This window comes from Cydia pomonella, chromosome 4 (assembly GCF_033807575.1).
Source record: "Cydia pomonella isolate Wapato2018A chromosome 4, ilCydPomo1, whole genome shotgun sequence".
NCBI lineage: Eukaryota > Metazoa > Arthropoda > Insecta > Lepidoptera > Tortricidae > Cydia > Cydia pomonella.
Window position 1 is genome coordinate 20340779 of NC_084706.1, and position 11242 is coordinate 20352020.

Here is an 11242-nt window from a genome sequence, read left to right on the forward strand (position 1 = left end):
AAGACTTTAACTAAATCATATTTCGTAGTGGGTCGTTACTCAGAAAAGGAGATTGGTACTCGAGTTTAAAGGGTAATAAATTAGTCAAACGTATAAGGTAAAGGCATCAGTGCTGAGCCATGCACCAGTGTGCCAAAAGTAGGTGTTATTATAGATTAATAAAGTATGAATTGAAAAGTAACTTAATTTCTAAAAGAATTGTTTTGCATAAACCACAACACTACTTCAAAGAAGTGCTGTCTTCTGACATTAAGGGATATGCCATATGCGCCATTTTTTTGGAGCGTCACATGGTATTTTGATCAAACGTCGGCAGCCGAATTGTGATATTTTTTTAAAAGCATGTGCACTGCTTCGCGTAATTAATACTTAATTTATCTGGAAAAAGTAAAAAATTAATATGAATCCATATTAAAGTAAGCCCTGGCCGATTACTGGGTTTGAGGCAGTGATTTTAAAGGGACGTGGACCGAGAGGACAGCCGATAGAGGCTGAGCATAGGTTTCAAGATTTATTTTTATTTTCAAATGCAATGTAAGTCGTTAAATCAAGCACCTTTAAATATCTACATTATTATGACTTTATTTCATTGTAATACATCGAATACTCAGTAGTCATCCTGTGGCTGACCACTGGACACTGAAATCACGGAACTCGGAATCCAATAGCCAGGCGTTAGAATGGGATGGCTGTAGACTGGGTACTTAAAGGCTGTGTCTTGGTAGACGGGAGGCTGATTGCTGGCGGAAGGGCCTTGCATTATATTTAATGAAATATTTCCATAAGCTAAATTAAATTACGTTTTATTCTTTGTAAAAATTAAACTTTATTAAACTATTGATGAGTAAATACATTCATAATTCTTATTGATCAATTAGTGGGCAAATGAGACGTTCTTGAACATAGAAATTTCGTGGAGGGGTTGACTATTGGTGCCTTTACCCTGCGATAAGTACGAGAGACGCGTCTAACACTTCTGGAGCGTTTGCCGAAAGTTATAAATAGCTCAGTTTTAAGCCAGGACCGCCATTATATTTTTGACCGTCGGATTGTCACTTTCGCTGGCTTATTCGTAGACGTAAAAACAAAGGTTGTTATTTTGACGATTGAATGTATGACATTGCGTAGCTACTATGCTGTTCTTTGTCAATCTGTTCAATTGTTATTTTAGTGTTAATACTTACTTATTTTTGTGGATTTTTTTGTATTTTAGAGCCAGTTCAGTGTCAGGTTGCATGGTCAACCTACCGAGTACACCTAACCAAACGGTGACAAGCAGGTTTACTCGGGAATCCAGTAGAGAGTTAGGTCCAGGTCGCGAGAGGGGCCTGGCGTCAGCCTTTTTACCAACACAGGTGACGATTATACCTCTTACGTTCTCTTCAAGGTCTGACAGAGGGATATGAGGGTCTCACGTGTGGACCATTAGGAGTAATCCTTACTCATTGAAATCTGTTGGTAATTGAAGAAGCGTTGTCTTGTTAAATATATTTATTTATACACATTATATACATGGTTAGGGCGCCTTATTCATCTGTACCCAGGCTTCGGCTAACACAGATGGAGGGAGGCAATCACACAGACACTAGGGTTTGCTATACCTCGGTTTTGTCGGCCGAACGTTTAGAGCTTAAATTAGGGTCCCTCACACACACTCCTCCCTGTAAAAATAGAGGTTCGCCTCTAGTTTTACACACATTAGAATAGGTGAATTTGGGGTAGAGTTAGGGTAGAGTCATTATTTGGGTGTTAGATTTATTTATTTTCTTTCACATTTAGTTTGATTGTATACAATACAATACTAAAATCATTAGAGTTTTAACTGTTTTTAATTACAAAATAAATTAAAATCTATCTTCAGTAGCATATGGATGGGTTACTGAGGCTCGTACATTAAATATGATTGAAGGTTTATATATTTTTACATTGGGAGAGATAGGGGAACAAAGTTATTTGAGGACATACTAAATAATTTTGTTATAGGGAGCTAGTGACCGGCGGAGCAGTTCACTAGTGACAATTGAGCTTTTCTATAACTGGGGAATTAAAGGGTAAATAAAGTCATATTTAATAGACGATTGTTTTCAGTATTCCATACATTAATAGTACATTCAGATGAGTTTCTTGGCGTTTCTTCTCGTCTGAAATTAGGTTACGAAACGTTGGTAGAGTAATATTACATAGTGCTTAGGAATACCTATTAAAAATAGAATAAAATAAAATAAAATGGGTATTAATTAGCTTAGAGACCCGTCTTCATCCGGGCGTGACAGTAGATAAAGTATGTTTGTACGTGCTATTCTTTGCAATATTTATTTATGGTTACAATGGTTACATATACATATTTTCCTTTAGCTAGCTAGGTTAGCGAAGAGATATATTAAAAGGAAAATATAAGTTTTTAAATTACAAACAAAAAGGGCTTACTACTGTTCACGGTAACTGGTCACGGTAGGGCCCGGTAGGAGATAAATTCTTAAAAATATATATTATTTACTATTTTTTTATTTGTCTAACAATAGTGTTAATAAAAATATACAGTAGGAATATTTATAAATTCAAAGAATATTTAGGGATAGTTTTGAAAAATCCAAATCGTATCCGTTTTCACATAAAAGACGAAGGGTACTAAGGTTCACAACGTAAATACACTAGACGATCACATGGCCAAATTTATTTATTTTCCTATTTTTATTTAATCCTGGTTGAATTTTAGTTAATTAAGTTTAGTAGTAGATGGGGTAAGGTACAGTACTCTCTGAAAATTTAAATGGAAGTCTCTAACGAGCGTAAGAATGCTACGTCGTTTCAAGAACAGCCAAAGTCAAATATAAACTTCTTATTGACTTTGATTGCCTTCGACTTCGACTTGCCGAATAGATAAATTAAGAAACTTCAAACAACGTAAAAATCTCAGAAAACGAGGTTTCGTTCTCGAAAATTTCCTCCTCCACATCTTAAACAAATCGTAACGAAATCGAATGAAATGAAAAATAAATCATCTGTTTTTGACAATTTTGATTAGTGCGTTTATTATGTATAAAAACAAGAATATCCAATAAAGCAAAACGTACAGACTTAATATTGAACTCATATAACAAAATTATTCAGGGCCAAAATTCAGACAGGAAAATATCGAGAACGTTTGAGTGGAAAAATTACCACTGATGTTTCCTCCTCAATTAAAAAGCAACCAGCTAAGTGCGTGTCGGACCACGCATAACGTAGGGTTTGTGTATCTTCAAACAATACAAAAAGCCATACAAACGATAGGGCGTAGCTGTGGTACAATTAAGTCGTTTTAATAAGAAGATAAGTTTTTGAAAAAAAAAACTCATTAATGGCTCAGCTGAATATATAAAAAAAATGGTAAAAAGTGTTTATCAAGCAATTTTTCTGTTTATTTTTCCAAGCCAGTTTAGTTACAGAACCTTTAAAATGCAGTTCAGTTACCGGACTGTATGAGACTTTAAAAAAATGTTTTGGTACATTACCCGAAGAAAAATGACATTACATAATTTTTTTTTCTCCAATGTAATTTTATTTTATTTTACTGTGGAACATACCACATTACTATCTATAAATTTGTGCATACTCCGGACCGGACCGGCAATCCAAAGATGTGGGTTCGAGTTCCACGATGGCCAGAAGTGATCATCGTTGATTGACATCTGTATATTACAGTTTATTTTTTTTTTCCGTTTTCATTCCGCCTAAAATTATGGCTTTAAGGGGATCATCTGTATTTTACACCTTATAATTAACCACATCTTAACATGTATTAAAATTAAGACCAATAAACTCGGTTTAAACATGTATTTTAAAGCGGCATCAGAAGTTGATTGAACGACAAATAGAGTGTAAAACGACATTTAGACAACACTCATTTCAATACTCTATCTAAATTTTAATAAAAAAAATCTGTGAGACAGACATATTATTAAATATATTAAAAACAGGTCACACGTATTTTAAATCGAAGAACGCTCGATTTGTTTCACTCCCGACCGAGGCGTGCCGTCAAGCTAGCGTTGATGGACGGTTTTTCGACTTATAAAACACGTCAGTGACCCGTTTTTAATATATTTACTTTATTATACTTTACCTAAATATTTTTAAGTATACTTAGTGAACAGCGGGTACCTACAGTTAGCATATAACCATAATTGTTTTGCAGTCGACTGCACATGTAAGTAGAATAATTTCAATGTATAATTTTATGACACTTATTAAGGTATCCAGAAATGTATTAAATCAGAAATTTTATATAATTACAGTTACCTCAGCCTGTTGTTTACCTCTGTCTTCATGTATTATATGTATTTCCATGTACATTTGTTCTGAGGTTGTGCAATAAAGAGGATTTGTATCGTATTGTATTGTTAATTCATACCTAACAATTGCTACTAATTAAATTCATTTTTAAGTTTTATACTTAATTACAAATAAATAAATTCGTATACAAGCACTTATATCGCAACTGCAATATAAGTAGGTACAATAGATAACACTTAAACTATGGGACAAATATTTTAAAATTTTAATTTAACCCTCAATAAGGCAGTACGTCAATACGCAACTCGAAAGTACGTCAACACTTTCTATCACCGCAGCGCTCGCCGTCGGCAGGGTGTTCATCCTCACACCCATGAACCTAAATGGTCGCGTACTGTGCGGTTTAAGAGGAATTTCCTCCCGCGGACGCTTCGGCTGTGGAATGAGCTTCCTGCTGAGGTTTTCCCAAGGGGCTATAGTACGGGGTAAAAAAGGAGTGTACAGGTTTTTAAGGGTCGGTAACGCGCATGCAATATATCTAGTGTTGCAGGCGTCCATAGGCTACGGTGACTGCTTACCATCAGGGGGCCATATGCTTGTTTGCCACCGACGTGGTATTAAAAAAAAAGTAACAACGAGCTATGAAACGAGCCATGTCGGGATCTCTTCGAGATCGAATTAGGATGAAAGTAGAAGTGGGTAAGACTTGAGTGGGGACCTCGGTTTGATCGCTGAAGCGTAGATAAGTGGGTCGAGTAACCAATAAGGTGGTCCGGCGATAATAGCTGGTAGAATATGGATAAGGATATCACACGATCGACGAGAATGAAGTTCGTTAGAAAAGACCTACACTCAGCATTGTATGGCAAATAATGGCCGTAGTAGAAAGGAAACCTCAAGGTAAGAAAGTATCTGCAAGTTTTTCATTTTAGTATTTTGTGGGCTCAAAATCCTAACTTACTAAACATGGTTTGCAATTTATATGGTAAACCTAAAAATTTAGAATTTGTAAGGATTTATCATTTTAAATAAGTAGAAACAATTTGTTTGTTGCCCCTGCCCTATTATGGGTTAAAGGTTTTCAAAACAATAGTAATAATTAAAATTACGAATTAAATAAATTTATTTACAAGTAGCAACTAGATCACAATTTAACCGTAACATAAATTAAGTCTACTGTAACGACAAAAATATAAAGTAAAAAGATAAGATAGAACTTGTACACCACCACAACCAACTTACCATAAAGGTAATATTCAGATCGTCAAAGCATAAGTCAAAGATAACGATAAGTTCTGGTTTAGATACGTTCTCATTTAGATATCGTTTGTATGTCGTATAATTGACAGAAGCAGCTCGATTCGGGCTACCAATGTCAATTTGACGTTAGAAATATCATATAGATTTTATTGGGATCAGAGCGGAATCGAAATAAACGTCAATTTTGTCATGTCGTTTAGCTATCGATCTTTTAAATATCTTAAAAGCGTCTCAATCATTCTTCGAATCGGGCCGTTACAATTATTTTGTGAAAAGAAATTGGTCATACTAAACAAATCTTACAATGGGACCAACATAAACTTTGTGAAAGAAAGCATGTTTGTTTCATACATTTCAGCCGATCCTTTACCTATCGATATTTTCTAATGAGACAGCAATTTTTATACAAATACAAATACAAATTATTTATTGTTTGAATGTGAGTGGTTATAAATGGTGGTAGGGTTAGTATTTTGTTACATCACAATCAGCCAGAATTTGGCGTACAATACTTGGACTCTCAGTATGCATGTCATTAAAACCAATTAAGAATAAAAGTATAACAATGTCAGAATTAAAAAAAAGTATTATATAAAAAAAGTCAATAATAATTATAAAAAAAAATAATAATAATAATAGGCAAATGTCATGCATATAGAAAAGTATCAAACAATTTTTTTTTTAATAATTCATAAAATTTAAAATGTCAATAGCACTCAATAGTAATAAAATGGAATAACATTTTTTTTAAGCATTGGTGGATACAAAGTGTTCATTGACTGTGTAGAACATTTTTTGTAAACACCACTTAAATAATTTGCTTTTAAATCCTTGACAATCCAGGGATTTTAGGTCATTTGGCAAGTGGTTAAAGATTTTGACAGACATGAAAAGAACAGATTTTTCAAAATGAGCAGAGTTATGACATGGGTAACTGATATTGAGTCCATGGAATTTAGAAGTTGACCTAGGGTTAGATTTCATAATTTTGTACTGACTAATATGAGTTTTCACAAAGAGACATGTTTCGTAAATGTACAACGTTGGCAACGGAAGGACTTTTAATTTTTTGAACAACGGTCTACAAGAATCCATCGTTTTGGCGCCACAGATTGCTCTAACGCATTTTTTTTGTAATACGAACGCTTGTTGGGCAAATGTGGAGTTCCCCCATAAAATGAGACCGTAACGAAGGTTGGACATAACGTGGCCATGAAAAGCCAAAAGAGCAGATTCTTGGGATACCACCTGTGATATCCTGCGCAGAGCAAACACAAATCTGTTCAGTTTGTTGACCAGATGCTCAATATGTGCTCGCCAATCACAATGGCAATCCAGCATTCGTGATATTGAGGTTGAGTCCATAGTAAAAGGATTGAAATAACCTTATCATTATCAAACATCACTAACACAATTACAGGTAACTCGTATAAATTACTAGATCAATCTGTTAGTACATGTACTCTTTTGACTGACCTTAACTTAAATTACAATTGGCACCAAGTTTTTCTCACTTCATTAATTCCGGTTGGTCGATTCATTATCCAGCACGGGTGTGATTAGCGGATTCATTGATAGTGTACATTTGGAGCATTACACAAAATTCTCTATCACTGACTCGTACATACGCAAATTTTCTGAAGATTTACACCTGCCCTATAACCCTATACCTAAAGAGTTTTTTTCAGTCACAATGAATGTTAAAAATGCTTGGTAAAATAATTATCGACTGGTTGGCCAATTCATTCATAGCGTGGTTGTGATTGTCCCGCGCTCTTTGCCAGACCGTTGCGGGCCCAGGTGATGCGATACAGGAACTGGCTGCCTTCTACTCCCGTTTCTATTACCTGGCAACAATAAAATAAACACTATTAACTAACTAATAATACACGATTAAAGTCAGTCATTGTTCAGTTTGTAGCGTCGTAACTGTACCAAATTGCGACACCTACACAAAAAGAACTGTTATCAGAGAAGTAGGTTAGGTTAGAACTGCGACCCCTATACCAAATGAACTACTACAAGGAAAGTAGGTTAGGTTAGAACTACGAATGAACTGTTTAATTAAAAGAGGAAAGTAGGTTAGGTTAGGTTAAAACTGACCCCTATACCAAACGAACTGCTACTAGGAAAGTAGGTTAGGTTAGATTAGAACTGCAGTCCCTTACTCAGAACTAACCGTCACTAGAAAATTGGGTTAGGTTAGGTTAGAACTGCGATCCCTAGACTAGACGAACCGCTACCAGTAACGTAGTTTAGATTAGGTTAGAACTGCGACCCCTACACAAAATGAACTGCATCAAGTAAAGAAGGTTACTTAATGTTGGGTTACAACTTTAAATATGGTGGTTTAAATATGGAGCGAACATGCATATATTGAAATTATATGCAGGTTCGCTCACAAATTTGTTCAGCGATGTGGTATAAAATAAGTTATTCAAATGTATATTATCGGGATTTGATGAAACGACCACCAGTCTGAGGGTCGAACGTTAGCCAAGCGTTAAAAAGGTACCTCATAGGGGATATTACGGAAAACTCTGCAAATAGGGGGCGCCTCTACTGAGATCCACATACTGCGGCACATACTTAGGGCTTACCGCGAAACACGAAAATCGAAGTTTCGTTATCTGCCTCTCAATCACTCTTGCATATTCGAGCGATAAAGAGACAGATAAGAGCGGTAGGCCTCTGTAAACAAACCGCCTTGATGCATCAATGTCACAGTGAAAACTTCTCAAATAGTTATTTACGATATAAGTGCGAAAAATAGGAAATTCGTATCGAGTGGCGATAAATTAAAACACGACCGAAGGGAGTGTTTTAAATCGACACGAGTTGCGAATTACCTTTTCGCACATGTATCGTACAACGTTTTACAGTACATATGGCCCTTTAAATTTTCGACATAGTTACATAATGTGCTAATTAACGCACTAGTGCGGAAAAGTAGCACCATATGTACTGTAAAAACAGTTTAAGGCATAGTATGTATAAGTTACTGGATGGTTTACGATAGGAGCTAGTGCTGCTCTCTGGCGGCAGAATATTGCCGTAATACTCCCTATTAAACTAATTAATTGTCTGTAAATTCATTGTAGATGCAATAAAGAGATGGCACAGATTCGAGACAACTGGCGTGTACTCATGATGTTGGAAGCCAAGACTCATTTTGGGTCGCATTAATACGAGCGATAGAAATTGGGAAACGAGTGGCGTCGATCACTCGTTTTCAAGTCCATTAGGAGAATTTAAATGCCTAGTAGTGGAGATATTATTGAACAAAATACACGAAATCGAGTGGTCGAAATTCAAAAATCGGACCCCAGGTAATACCTATTTAGGAAGCAGTTTCTAAATGAAGGAAATCTTTGTATTGTAATTTGATGTTTATGAAATAAATAAATAATTATATTATTATCATGTTATTAGTATTTACCGTCTGTTCTCAATTTGGGAATGATGCACTCTAACTAACCATTTAAAATGCTTATTTCTTCATAAATATGTATTTCTAATCGAAGAGGTTCCGAGCGGTTGCCTATAATTCAGTTTAGCTAAGCATCTGTCGCAGCCAGATATTTTTTTCGCATTCACGCAGACATTTTTGACCGACCATTTTTTTTTTGGCTTTGAGTTATCGGGGTCACATGATTCATCTCCATAAATCATAGATTCTAGAGGCCAATTCTGATGTCAGTTGTTACGGGTTTTTGTTTTGATATTTACGATCTTGACGACCGCCATGTACCTATAGGCATATCCATATTATCATGCTCACCAATAAGCACTTATTCTCGCACGGGCGAGATGCCTAATGACACGACTGTAATTACATTTCAAGCGTTCCAATCAGTGTGAGCCATCATCAAGATCTCTAAATATATATTTTTTATGTTGATAAGTTTTTCATATTGATTATTTATTTCTTTAATCTTTATTGCACAAAAGAAAAACAATCCTATAGTACAAAAGGCGGACTTAATGCCACGAGGCACTCTCTACCAGTCAACCTTAAGGCTAAGCAGAGAGATTGAGAGCGGTGCTACAATTACAATAGCAAAACCAATCAAACAAACATACAAAAAACACTATTGGTAGTAGATATGTCTTAACATTTGAAGACTGCCCTCGATTCCTCGTGGATATGGATCCATGACTTCATGAGGAATGATGATGGCATCAGAAGTGGATTTTGACAAAAACGGGAACAATCTCTATGTACAGTTCAAAGATTTTTGTGACCCACTTCGTACCTTGTCACTGTAACAAGATTGAGGTCCCTAGCGACTTTCATGTTGTTTGTCATTGTGACAAGGTATAAAATGAGTCACAAATTAAATCTTTTAACTGTACATACGTTCAAACTTTAAAATGTCAGCGGAATAGCAAGCAATAAAGTTACCGTAGTTAAGTGTTGGTTAACTACGGTAACTTTACTGCTTGCCAAAAAAATGGCCAAAAAAATTTGATGGTTCAAATCACCTACTCTTTATGAAACGTCACAACGGTTTGCTACTAAAGTAAGGACGCTTAGCACGAAGAATTTCGTACATTAACCCGCCTGTTTCTATCTCTATCGCACCCGCATAATTATATTGCTGCCCCGAAGCAATTGAATTAATTACTTACCCCCTTATTCGTAAAACCGTAGAGAATTGAATCAGTAAGCATAGAGAGTGCTCACTCCATACAACAGTTTTCTTGCCAAAATGCTTATTATTTTCGTAGTTAATAATTTTCAGCTAATATTAACCGGATTAACTGGAACTCTATTTCCAACTCCTTCTGCTTGTAATATTAGTTGTAAATTGTTGACCAATACTACACTTTTCGTCAGTCACAACACTTGTGACATCTAGTGTCACGTAGCGGTACTAGACGCTAGATGGCGACCCGAGAATCATAAGCGTTTTGGTAAGAAAACTGATGTATGGGGTGAGCACACTATCTTATACCTTTAAACGAGCAATTCTTGTATATATATATGTATATATATTTCTGTGATCTCGGAAACGGTTCTAACGATTTCGCTGAAATTTGGTATATGGGGGTTTTTGGGGGTATACAATCTATCTAGTCTTATGTTGGGAAAACGCGTGTTTTCGAGTTTTCATGCGTTTTTCTTTCGACGCAGAATATGGTCGCTAATTTCGTGTTGCCGGCCACTGTCCGTCTGGTCCAGCGGGTTAAGACGCGGACTGCTAAACGAGTGTTACGGGTTCGAATCTCGCCCGGTGACTAACTTTTGTTTTTTTTTTATATGTTCAAGTTTATACATAATTTTTTAATTTTTATTGTTTTAGACAAGTTTAATTTAGTAAAAAAATGTAGTTAAGATTATAATAAATAGTTATAACCGAGCAAAACTCGGTCGCCCAGGTACTGCTTCCTTATTTCGCTATGATAAAACTGAGCAAGCCTTTTTTTAATTTTGTCCGTTTCTAACAAACACTAATGTCAAAATGACATATAAGGAGAAACGATTATCATGGACTTGTAGTTAGGCTTGACAGGCGTTATAACCCTATCATAATGGCTCCCCATCTCACCTGCATGATAGGCCTTGATATTACGGCCGGCGCGGGCAGAGCCGGGTGGTTGCCGCTTGAGGAATTGGCCATAGAGCCGCTGCTAAACGCATTCCTCCCCCTCCGGCCTATCCAGCTCTGTAACAAATTCAATTGCAGTTTTACCTAGACAACTG